The sequence below is a fragment of the Stegodyphus dumicola genome, chromosome 2, assembly GCF_044657685.1.
Source record: "Stegodyphus dumicola isolate Sdum_Otavi_A_Nest chromosome 2, ASM4465768v1".
NCBI lineage: Eukaryota > Metazoa > Arthropoda > Arachnida > Araneae > Eresidae > Stegodyphus > Stegodyphus dumicola.
Window position 1 is genome coordinate 192,323,764 of NC_140769.1, and position 13,024 is coordinate 192,336,787.

General features: G+C 36.5%; 8 non-coding genes across 8 annotated transcripts; all 8 read right to left on the reverse strand.

Annotated features, from left to right (window-relative positions):
• Nucleotides 1-954: 954 nt before the first annotated feature.
• TRNAP-AGG (transfer RNA proline (anticodon AGG)) lies at nt 955-1,026 on the reverse strand. The gene has a single exon. It is a non-coding gene; the product is annotated as a tRNA-Pro (tRNA).
• Nucleotides 1,027-1,932: 906 nt separating this feature from the next.
• Nucleotides 1,933-2,004, reverse strand: TRNAP-UGG (transfer RNA proline (anticodon UGG)). Its single transcript has one exon. It is a non-coding gene; the product is annotated as a tRNA-Pro (tRNA).
• Nucleotides 2,005-4,475: 2,471 nt separating this feature from the next.
• TRNAP-AGG (transfer RNA proline (anticodon AGG)) lies at nt 4,476-4,547 on the reverse strand. Its single transcript has one exon. It is a non-coding gene; the product is annotated as a tRNA-Pro (tRNA).
• A 906-nt stretch (nt 4,548-5,453) lies between these two features.
• Nucleotides 5,454-5,525, reverse strand: TRNAP-UGG (transfer RNA proline (anticodon UGG)). Its single transcript has one exon. It is a non-coding gene; the product is annotated as a tRNA-Pro (tRNA).
• A 2,471-nt stretch (nt 5,526-7,996) lies between these two features.
• On the reverse strand, nt 7,997-8,068 carry TRNAP-AGG (transfer RNA proline (anticodon AGG)). Its single transcript has one exon. It is a non-coding gene; the product is annotated as a tRNA-Pro (tRNA).
• Nucleotides 8,069-8,975: 907 nt separating this feature from the next.
• On the reverse strand, nt 8,976-9,047 carry TRNAP-UGG (transfer RNA proline (anticodon UGG)). The gene has a single exon. It is a non-coding gene; the product is annotated as a tRNA-Pro (tRNA).
• Nucleotides 9,048-11,526: 2,479 nt separating this feature from the next.
• On the reverse strand, nt 11,527-11,598 carry TRNAP-AGG (transfer RNA proline (anticodon AGG)). The gene has a single exon. It is a non-coding gene; the product is annotated as a tRNA-Pro (tRNA).
• A 906-nt stretch (nt 11,599-12,504) lies between these two features.
• On the reverse strand, nt 12,505-12,576 carry TRNAP-UGG (transfer RNA proline (anticodon UGG)). Its single transcript has one exon. It is a non-coding gene; the product is annotated as a tRNA-Pro (tRNA).
• Between the last annotated feature and the right edge of the window lie 448 nt (nt 12,577-13,024).

The following is a 13,024-nucleotide window of genomic DNA, read 5'->3' on the forward strand; positions in this document are numbered from 1 at the left end:
GTAATGGTTTGGGGAGACATTAAGTTGGACTACCGCGCATTCCTGCATGAGTTTGACAAAAGGATCTTCCCTTCTACGAGGTATAAGACATCTTTGTGTCCTATGTTGAATTTTTCAGGTCAGCACTTCATATTCGAACTGGGCTCCTAGTTAATGTACAACAACTTCTGCCACATAGCGCTCAGCTGGTCGACGATTAGTTGGTGGTAAAGATATTCGGAATATCGAATGGCCATCTAGATCTTCTCAACATTACGCAGCATGTCTGGAATGCTGTTAGGAGGGCGGTTTCATCTCGGCATTCCCACCGATGACGATCTCGAAGTTCAAAAGTGCCTCGCAGCAGGAGTGGTTACTTCCTTTCCAATATGGAGTTACGCTGCCCTACCTATCCGATTGTCAGACAGGACTATACACATCTTAAAATCGTTTTCAGATATAAATAATAAGGTTGGTCTTGGACAGCTCTGCATTATGAACTTTACTGAAAATCATGCGCTTAAAAAATAACTTTGAAGCGGTACATCACTTTCTCGTTTATAAGTGTGTATTCGTACCTAATTTGATTAAAATCAAATTTCACTAGATTTTCAGAATAGTGCAAATTCTTTTAATCCAGCACAATATTTCAGGTATACATATAAGCATATACACAGATATATAAATATATATATCATTTTAAAATAATTGAAGAATTAATATAAAAATAAATTAATTCATTATTACATAAATAGTGCAAAATAGAATATACTTCTGTCATAAGGAAAAATCAAGAAATTATAGAAATGAAATGTGCGCACGCAAAATATTTAGTTAAATCAATACTAAATTTTGAAGTGAATTTTTTCGTTAACTTATAACGAGAAAAATGATTAAAAGTTTATGAAAATGACGAACAAAATTCAAATTAATCTTTGCAAATGCGAAATGTTCATAAATGAATCTTCCAAAACTGGGCTCGGCCGGGATTTGAACCCGGGACCTCTCGCACCCTAAGCGAGAATCATACCCCTAGACCACCGAACCACGATATCGAAGCTTGATTTGCCGATTTTCTCTCTGAAAAAGTTCCTTAGGACACATATGATTATTGTTATTGATATTGTGATTATTATTATAGTCAATATTGCGTCATGCGCGGAAATATATAATAAAAATTACGGCATGTGCGTATTTTAACAACCGTCGCCGTTTAACAACCGCTACTACTACTTTAGCGTCGCCGTTTAACAACCGCTACTACTACTGCAGGAAACATAACGGCTTCCATTCAACATTCGAGTGCATTTGCACACAGCACATTCGCGCAGTGTAGCAACTTACCAAAACATAGAGTCTCTTATTTAACTTTCAGATTTAATGAATCTCTTATCATCGAGCTAATTTTAGTTGAAATTAGCGATTAAATAGCTATGCATTGCCATGGAGCGAAATAAAATTCTTTTCATTTGTTTTTCAAACGCATTCTTACATAGCCGGATATGAGTGTGTTGCTCTTTTGCAAAATATAAGATCTTTGACTTATATTTCAAAATTAATCAGCCTGCTTTCTGATTGAAAATTTCAGAGATTGAGAAGCAATAAACACGTCCTCTATAATATAAATCTTCGTTTCATTTTTTAAAAACATCCCTAATTCACGTAACTACCATTTTCATTCAGGCAAATATGCCTCGTTGTTAATTGCATATCCGAACGACCTTTTATTAAATATAGAGTCCATGGCTTTCATTTTTTCTCCACGACTCCCTTTATAAAGCATGAATACTCTATTATCGCGTGCTCTAAAACCTATCTTCATAGGTATACAAAGTAAAATACTCCCCGAAGGCATCCTTACACATCCCTCGTACTCTTTGAAGTGTATTTTATAATAACCAAATGAAAGCCAAAAAACTATTTCAGTCTCAGAGATAAAATTAAAAAAAGCATGGGCTCAACCGGGAATTGAACCCGGGACCTCTCGCACCCAAAGCGAGAATCATACCCCTAGACCATCGAGCCGTGCTAAGCTATTTTGAAATTATTGAACTGATTAAAGTTTGGCTGAAATGCCAGACAACGGCGAAGATGAATAATTTCCAAAGCACAGATCATTTGCTGAGCTTTCTTTCATAACAAAATTACTTTCAGATACAGTTAGTAGCATAGTAATTTGTTTTAGGATTATTGAATAAGCGCTTGTTAACTATTTACACAAGCAGATGATTATTGAACAAAAATTCCATATATCAATGCTATGATTTTTATCTCAAAGTAGAGTAATAATTAGTTTTCGCAATCGAGAAGTAGAACTTTCGATTTCAGCTAAATTTTAAAACAAATATTAAATGCAAACTACATCTCAAACCGCTATTCATATTTTTAATGCAAGAGATTCGAACAGATGATACTGAATTCAGTAAGTCACAATGCTTTGTGTTTACAAATAAAGATCGGGAACATCGAGAGTACTTTTTTGCCTGAGGATGAAGCATAAGATCTTTAGCGTATGTCCGATAACACCAAATTACGTTGCTCCTCTCTGAGAGTACGAATTATTCAAAAGATTTTGCTCTCCCAAAGCATGAAGCCAAAATTATTATATTCTACTAAACTAAGTTTCTAGTAGCCTATGATTTATAATATACCGACTGCAAAAATACTTTTTAATTTAATATTAATATGAGCGTACATGAATATACACATTAATATTTTATACGCGCGTGTGCAAAATTAAAAGAATTTGCAAATTATGACTATTTTTACGAGAAGTATTGAAACAAAGGCAATAATTATGACATCGAGGAATTATGTAAATATTAAGAGTCGAATACGTAAGTGTACAAGTGTTGGTCTTCGGGGCTGTAAGCGGACAAGGTTGTTTTCGGCGACTTGTGTGCTCCTACTCCTTCATGGCACTCGCTGGGTTTCTCGCAAAGGTTGCGTAAATTTTATGATGTATCAGGTGAAATGAGTAGCCACGAAAGTATGGATGAAATGAATAGATGGAGAATAATCAATAGATTGGAAGCAGCAAAATCACAGGGCATATGGCTACAGATCCCAATAAATTGCCAAAGTCGTATGCAGTTTGTGAAATCGATTTCGGGAATTTAGATCTATATCGAGAAGAATTTGAATAAGTAGACCAAGATCCACAACTACGAAAGAGGACCGTTGTTTGTCACTTTCAGCGCGGCGACACGGGACTCCTACAACTTTACAGCTCTTACGTTGGCTGTATGCGGCCAATGGAACCCGAGCTTCACCGTGTATAGTGTCCCGACGACTCCAGAAGTCAGAGCTGTCTGTCCAAAGACCCGCCGTTCGCGTTCACGATCTCTGCAGCGCACAATGAAGGGCGTTCAGCATGGTGTAACGATCACGCACCTTGGAACAACTTCCAGTGGAACACCATCTTTTTTACAGATGTGTCGAGATTCAGCCTGGATTCTCGACGTACCTGTGTCTGCAGAGTACTTAGAACACGGTACGATCTCTCCCTCTTGAAGGGAAATGATCATTACGGCGGTGGAGAAGTAATGGTTTGGGGAGACATTAAGTTGGACTACCGCGCATTCCTGCATGAGTTTGACAAAAGGATCTTACCTTCTACGAGGTATAAGACATCTTTGTGTCCTATGTTGAATTTTTCAGATCAGCACTTCATATTCGAACTGGGCTCCTAGTTAATGTACAACAACGTCTGCCACATAGCGCTCAGCTGGTCGACGATTAGTTGGTGGTAAAGATATTCGGAATATCGAATGGCCATCTAGATCTTCTCAACATTACGCAGCATGTCTGGAATGCTGTTAGGAGGGCGGTTTCATCTCGGCATTCCCACCGATGACGATCTCGAAGTTCAAAAGTGCCTCGCAGCAGGAGTGGTTACTTCCTTTCCAATATGGAGTTACGCTGCCCTACCTATCCGATTGTCAGACAGGACTATACACATCTTAAAATCGTTTTCAGATATAAATAATAAGGTTGGTCTTGGACAGCTCTGCATTATGAACTTTACTGAAAATCATGCGCTTAAAAAATAACTTTGAAGCGGTACATCACTTTCTCGTTTATAAGTGTGTATTCGTACCTAATTTGATTAAAATCAAATTTCACTAGATTTTCAGAATAGTGCAAATTCTTTTAATCCAGCACAATATTTCAGGTATACATATAAGCATATACACAGATATATAAATATATATATCATTTTAAAATAATTGAAGAATTAATATAAAAATAAATTAATTCATAATTACATAAATAGTGCAAAATAGAATATACTTCTGTCATAAGGAAAAATCAAGAAATTATAGAAATGAAATGTGCGCACGCAAAATATTTAGTTAAATCAATACTAAATTTTGAAGTGAATTTTTTCGTTAACTTATAACGAGAAAAATGATTAAAAGTTTATGAAAATGACGAACAAAATTCAAATTAATCTTTGCAAATGCGAAATGTTCATAAATGAATCTTCCAAAACTGGGCTCGGCCGGGATTTGAACCCGGGACCTCTCGCACCCTAAGCGAGAATCATACCCCTAGACCACCGAACCACGATATCGAAGCTTGATTTGCCGATTTTCTCTCTGAAAAAGTTCCTTAGAACACATATGATTATTGTTATTGATATTGTGATTATTATTATAGTCAATATTGCGTCATGCGCGGAAATATATAATAAAAATTACGGCATGTGCGTATTTTAACAACCGTCGCCGTTTAACAACCGCTACTACTACTTTAGCGTCGCCGTTTAACAACCGCTACTACTACTGCAGGAAACATAACGGCTTCCATTCAACATTCGAGTGCATTTGCACACAGCACATTCGCGCAGTGTAGCAACTTACCAAAACATAGAGTCTCTTATTTAACTTTCAGATTTAATGAATCTCTTATCATCGAGCTAATTTTAGCTGAAATTAGCGATTAAATAGCTATGCATTGCCATGGAGCGAAATAAAATTCTTTTCATTTGTTTTTCAAACGCATTCTTACATAGCCGGATATGAGTGTGTTGCTCTTTTGCAAAATATAAGATCTTTGACTTATATTTCAAAATTAATCAGCCTGCTTTCTGATTGAAAATTTCAGAGATTGAGAAGCAATAAACACGTCCTCTATAATATAAATCTTCGTTTCATTTTTTAAAAACATCCCTAATTCACGTAACTACCATTTTCATTCAGGCAAATATGCCTCGTTGTTAATTGCATATCCGAACGACCTTTTATTAAATATAGAGTCCATGGCTTTCATTTTTTCTCCACGACTCCCTTTATAAAGCATGAATACTCTATTATCGCGTGCTCTAAAACCTATCTTCATAGGTATACAAAGTAAAATACTCCCCGAAGGCATCCTTACACATCCCTCGTACTCTTTGAAGTGTATTTTATAATAACCAAATGAAAGCCAAAAAACTATTTCAGTCTCAGAGATAAAATTAAAAAAAGCATGGGCTCAACCGGGAATTGAACCCGGGACCTCTCGCACCCAAAGCGAGAATCATACCCCTAGACCATCGAGCCGTGCTAAGCTATTTTGAAATTATTGAACTGATTAAAGTTTGGCTGAAATGCCAGACAACGGCGAAGATGAATAATTTCCAAAGCACAGATCATTTGCTGAGCTTTCTTTCATAACAAAATTACTTTCAGATACAGTTAGTAGCATAGTAATTTGTTTTAGGATTATTGAATAAGCGCTTGTTAACTATTTACACAAGCAGATGATTATTGAACAAAAATTCCATATATCAATGCTATGATTTTTATCTCAAAGTAGAGTAATAATTAGTTTTCGCAATCGAGAAGTAGAACTTTCGATTTCAGCTAAATTTTAAAACAAATATTAAATGCAAACTACATCTCAAACCGCTATTCATATTTTTAATGCAAGAGATTCGAACAGATGATACTGAATTCAGTAAGTCACAATGCTTTGTGTTTACAAATAAAGATCGGGAACATCGAGAGTACTTTTTTGCCTGAGGATGAAGCATAAGATCTTTAGCGTATGTCCGATAACACCAAATTACGTTGCTCCTCTCTGAGAGTACGAATTATTCAAAAGATTTTGCTCTCCCAAAGCATGAAGCCAAAATTATTATATTCTACTAAACTAAGTTTCTAGTAGCCTATGATTTATAATATACCGACTGCAAAAATACTTTTTAATTTAATATTAATATGAGCGTACATGAATATACACATTAATATTTTATACGCGCGTGTGCAAAATTAAAAGAATTTGCAAATTATGACTATTTTTACGAGAAGTATTGAAACAAAGGCAATAATTATGACATCGAGGAATTATGTAAATATTAAGAGTCGAATACGTAAGTGTACAAGTGTTGGTCTTCGGGGCTGTAAGCGGACAAGGTTGTTTTCGGCGACTTGTGTGCTCCTACTCCTTCATGGCACTCGCTGGGTTTCTCGCAAAGGTTGCGTAAATTTTATGATGTATCAGGTGAAATGAGTAGCCACGAAAGTATGGATGAAATGAATAGATGGAGAATAATCAATAGATTGGAAGCAGCAAAATCACAGGGCATATGGCTACAGATCCCAATAAATTGCCAAAGTCGTATGCAGTTTGTGAAATCGATTTCGGGAATTTAGATCTATATCGAGAAGAATTTGAATAAGTAGACCAAGATCCACAACTACGAAAGAGGACCGTTGTTTGTCACTTTCAGCGCGGCGACACGGGACTCCTACAACTTTACAGCTCTTACGTTGGCTGTATGCGGCCAATGGAACCCGAGCTTCACCGTGTATAGTGTCCCGACGACTCCAGAAGTCAGAGCTGTCTGTCCAAAGACCCGCCGTTCGCGTTCACGATCTCTGCAGCGCACAATGAAGGGCGTTCAGCATGGTGTAACGATCACGCACCTTGGAACAACTTCCAGTGGAACACCATCTTTTTTACAGATGTGTCGAGATTCAGCCTGGATTCTCGACGTACCTGTGTCTGCAGAGTACTTAGAACACGGTACGATCTCTCCCTCTTGAAGGGAAATGATCATTACGGCGGTGGAGAAGTAATGGTTTGGGGAGACATTAAGTTGGACTACCGCGCATTCCTGCATGAGTTTGACAAAAGGATCTTACCTTCTACGAGGTATAAGACATCTTTGTGTCCTATGTTGAATTTTTCAGATCAGCACTTCATATTCGAACTGGGCTCCTAGTTAATGTACAACAACGTCTGCCACATAGCGCTCAGCTGGTCGACGATTAGTTGGTGGTAAAGATATTCGGAATATCGAATGGCCATCTAGATCTTCTCAACATTACGCAGCATGTCTGGAATGCTGTTAGGAGGGCGGTTTCATCTCGGCATTCCCACCGATGACGATCTCGAAGTTCAAAAGTGCCTCGCAGCAGGAGTGGTTACTTCCTTTCCAATATGGAGTTACGCTGCCCTACCTATCCGATTGTCAGACAGGACTATACACATCTTAAAATCGTTTTCAGATATAAATAATAAGGTTGGTCTTGGACAGCTCTGCATTATGAACTTTACTGAAAATCATGCGCTTAAAAAATAACTTTGAAGCGGTACATCACTTTCTCGTTTATAAGTGTGTATTCGTACCTAATTTGATTAAAATCAAATTTCACTAGATTTTCAGAATAGTGCAAATTCTTTTAATCCAACACAATATTTCAGGTATACATATAAGCATATACACAGATATATAAATATATATATCATTTTAAAATAATTGAAGAATTAATATAAAAATAAATTAATTCATTATTACATAAATAGTTTAAAATAGAATATACTTCTGTCATAAGGAAAAATCAAGAAATTATAGAAATGAAATGTGCGCACGCAAAATATTTAGTTAAATCAATACTAAATTTTGAAGTGAATTTTTTCGTTAACTTATAACGAGAAAAATGATTAAAAGTTTATGAAAATGACGAACAAAATTCAAATTAATCTTTGCAAATGCGAAATGTTCATAAATGAATCTTCCAAAACTGGGCTCGGCCGGGATTTGAACCCGGGACCTCTCGCACCCTAAGCGAGAATCATACCCCTAGACCACCGAACCACGATATCGAAGCTTGATTTGCCGATTTTCTCTCTGAAAAAGTTCCTTAGAACACATATGATTATTGTTATTGATATTGTGATTATTATTATAGTCAATATTGCGTCATGCGCGGAAATATATAATAAAAATTACGGCATGTGCGTATTTTAACAACCGTCGCCGTTTAACAACCGCTACTACTACTTTAGCGTCGCCGTTTAACAACCGCTACTACTACTGCAGGAAACATAACGGCTTCCATTCAACATTCGAGTGCATTTGCACACAGCACATTCGCGCAGTGTAGCAACTTACCAAAACATAGAGTCTCTTATTTAACTTTCAGATTTAATGAATCTCTTATCATCGAGCTAATCTTAGCTGAAATTAGCGATTAAATAGCTATGCATTGCCATGGAGCGAAATAAAATTCTTTTCATTTGTTTTTCAAACGCATTCTTACATAGCCGGATATGAGTGTGATGCTCTTTTGCAAAATATAAGATCTTTGACTTATATTTCAAAATTAATCAGCCTGCTTTCTGATTGAAAATTTCAGAGATTGAGAAGCAATAAACACGTCCTCTATAATATAAAATCTTCGTTTCATTTTTTAAAAACATCCCTAATTCACGTAACTACCATTTTCATTCAGGCAAATATGCCTCTTTGTTAATTGCATATCCGAACGACCTTTTATTAAATATAGAGTCCATGGCTTTCATTTTTTCTCCACGACTCCCTTTATAAAGCATGAATACTCTATTATCGCGTGCTCTAAAACCTATCTTCATAGGTATACAAAGTAAAATACTCCCCGAAGGCATCCTTACACATCCCTCGTACTCTTTGAAGTGTATTTTATAATAACCAAATGAAAGCCAAAAAACTATTTCAGTCTCAGAGATAAAATTAAAAAAAGCATGGGCTCGACCGGGATTTGAACCCGGGACCTCTCGCACCCAAAGCGAGAATCATACCCCTAGACCATCGAGCCGTGCTAAGCTGTTTTGAAATTATTGAACTGATTAAAGTTTGGCTGAAATGCCAGACAACGGCGAAGATGAATAATTTCCAAGGCACAGATCATTTCCTGAGCTTTCTTTCATAACAAAATTACTTTCAGATACAGTTAGTAGCATAGTAATTTGTTTTAGGATTATTGAATAAGCGCTTGTTAACTATTTACACAAGCAGATGATTATTGAACAAAAATTCCATATATCAATTCTATGATTTTTATCTCAAAGTAGAGTAATAATTAGTTTTCGCAATCGAGAAGTAGAACTTTCGATTTCAGCTAAATTTTAAAACAAATATTAAATGCAAACTACATCTCAAACCGCTATTCATATTTTTAATGCAAGAGATTCGAACAGATGATACTGAATTCAGTAAGTCACAACGCTTTGTGTTTACAAATAAAGATCGGGAACATCGAGAGTACTTTTTTGCCTGAGGATGAAGCATAAGATCTTTAGCGTATGTCCGATAACACCAAATTACGTTGCTCCTCTCTGAGAGTACGAATTATTCAAAAGATTTTGCTCTCCCAAAGCATGAAGCCAAAATTATTATATTCTACTAAACTAAGTTTCTAGTAGCCTATGATTTATAATATACCGACTGCAAAAATACTGTTTAATTTAATATTAATATGAGCGTACATGAATATACACATTAATATTTTATACGCGCGTGTGCAAAATTAAAAGAATTTGCAAATTATGACTATTTTTACGAGAAGTATTGAAACAAAGGCAATAATTATGACATCGAAGAATTATGTAAATATTAAGAGTCGAATACGTAAGTGTACAAGTGTTGGTCTTCGGGGCTGTAAGCGGACAAGGTTGTTTTCGGCGACTTGTGTGCTCCTACTCCTTCATGGCACTCGCTGTGTTTCTCGCAAAGGTTGCGTAAATTTTATGATGTATCAGGTGAAATGAGTAGCCACGAAAGTATGGTTGAAATGAATAGATGGAGAATAATCAATAGATTGGAAGCATGGAAGCAGCAAAATCACAGGGCATATGGCTACAGATCCCAATAAATTGCCAAAGTCGTATGCAGTTTGTGAAATCGATTTCGGGAATTTAGATCTATATCGAGAAGAATTTGAATAAGTAGACCAAGATCCACAACTACGAAAGAGGACCGTTGTTTGTCACTTTCAGCGCGGCGACACGGGACTCCTACAACTTTACAGCTCTTACGTTGGCTGTATGCGGCCAATGGAACCCGAGCTTCACCGTGTATAGTGTCCCGACGACTCCAGAAGTCAGAGCTGTCTGTCCAAAGACCCGCCGTTCGCGTTCACGATCTCTGCAGCGCACAATGAAGGGCGTTCAGCATGGTGTAACGATCACGCACCTTGGAACAACTTCCAGTGGAACACCATCTTTTTTACAGATGTGTCGAGATTCAGCCTGGATTCTCGACGTACCTGTGTCTGGAGAGTACTTAGAACACGGTACGATCTCTCCCTCTTGAAGGGAAATGATCATTATGGCGATGGAGGTATAATGGATTGGGGAGGCATTAAGTTGGACTACCGCGCATTCCTGCATGAGTTTGACAAAAGGATCTTACCTTCTACGAGGTATAAGACATCTTTGTGTCCTATGTTGAATTTTTCAGGTGAGCACTTCATATTCGAGCTGGGCTCCTAGTGAATGTACAACAACGTCTGCCACATAGCGCTCAGCTGGTCGACGATTAGTTGGTGGTAAAGATATTCGGAATATCGAATGGCCATCTAGATCTTCTCAACATTACGCAGCATGTCTGGAATGCTGTTACGAGGGCGGTTTCATCTCGCCATTCCCACCGATGACGATCTCGAAGTTCAAAAGTGCCTTGCAGCAGGAGTGGTTACTTCCTTTCCAATATGGAGTTACGCTGCCCTACCTATCCGATTGTCAGACAGGACTATACACATCTTAAAATCGTTTTCAGATATATATAATAAGGTTGGTCTTGGACAGCTCTGCATTATGAACTTTACTGAAAATCATGCGCTTAAAAAATAACTTTGAAGCGGTACATCACTTTCTCGTTTATAAGTGTGTATTCGTACCTAATTTGATTAAAATCAAATTTCACTAGATTTTCAGAATAGTGCAAATTCTTTTAATCCAGCACAATATTTCAGGTATACATATAAGCATATACACAGATATATAAATATATATATCATTTTAAAATAATTGAAGAATAAATATAAAAATAAATTAATTCATAATTACATAAATAGTGCAAAATAGAATATACTTCTGTCATAAGGAAAAATCAAGAAATTATAGAAATGAAATGTGCGCACGCAAAATATTTAGTTAAATCAATACTAAATTTTGAAGTGAATTTTTTCGTTAACTTATAACGAGAAAAATGATTAAAAGTTTATGAAAATGACGAACAAAATTCAAATTAATCTTTGCAAATGCGAAATGTTCATAAATGAATCTTCCAAAACTGGGCTCGGCCGGGATTTGAACCCGGGACCTCTCGCACCCTAAGCGAGAATCATACCCCTAGACCACCGAACCACGATATCGAAGCTTGATTTGCCGATTTTCTCTCTGAAAATGTTCCTTAGAACACATATGATTATTGTTATTGATATTGTGATTATTATTATAGTCAATATTGCGTCATGCGCGGAAATATATAATAAAAATTACGGCATGTGCGTATTTTAACAACCGTCGCCGTTTAACAACCGCTACTACTACTTTAGCGTCGCCGTTTAACAACCGCTACTACTACTGCAGGAAACATAACGGCTTCCATTCAACATTCGAGTGCATTTGCACACAGCACATTCGCGCAGTGTAGCAACTTACCAAAACATAGAGTCTCTTATTTAACTTTCAGATTTAATGAATCTCTTATCATCGAGCTAATTTTAGCTGAAATTAGCGATTAAATAGCTATGCATTGCCATGGAGCGAAATAAAATTCTTTTCATTTGTTTTTCAAACGCATTCTTACATAGCCGGATATGAGTGTGTTGCTCTTTTGCAAAATATAAGATCTTTGACTTATATTTCAAAATTAATCAGCCTGCTTTCTGATTGAAAATTTCAGAGATTGAGAAGCAATAAACACGTCCTCTATAATATAAATCTTCGTTTCATTTTTTAAAAACATCCCTAAATCACGTAACTACCATTTTCATTCAGGCAAATATGCCTCGTTGTTAATTGCATTTCCGAACGACCTTTTATTAAATATAGAGTCGATGGCTTTCATTTTTATTCCACGACTCCCTTTATAAAGCATGAATACTCTATTATCGCGTGCTCTAACACCTATCTTCATAGGTATACAAAGTAAAATACTCCCCGAAGGCATCCTTACACATCCCTCGTACTCTTTGAAGTGTATTTTATAATAACCAAATGAAAGCCAAAAAACTATTTCAGTCTCAGAGATAAAATTAAAAAAAGCATGGGCTCGACCGGGAATTGAACCCGGGACCTCTCGCACCCAAAGCGAAAATCATACCCCTAGACCATCGAGCCGTGCTAAGCTATTTTGAAATTATTGAACTGATTAAAGTTTGGCTGAAATGCCAGACACCGGCGAAGATGAATAATTTCCAAAGCACAGATCATTTCCTGAGCTTTCTTTCATAACAAAACTTTCAGATACAGTTAGTAGCATAGTAATTTGTTTTAGGATTATTGAATAAGCGCTCGTTAACTATTTACACAAGCAGATGATTATTGAACAAAAATTCCATATATCAATGCTATGATTTTTATCTCAAAGTAGAGTAATAATTAGTTTTCGCAATCGAGAAGTGGAACTTTCGATTTCAGCTAAATTTTAAAACAAATATTAAATGCAAACTACATCTCAAACCGCTATTCATATTTTTAATGCAAGAGATTCGAACAGGTGATACTGAATTCAGTAAGTCACAATGCTTTGTGTTTACAAATAAAGATCGGGAACATCGAGAGTACT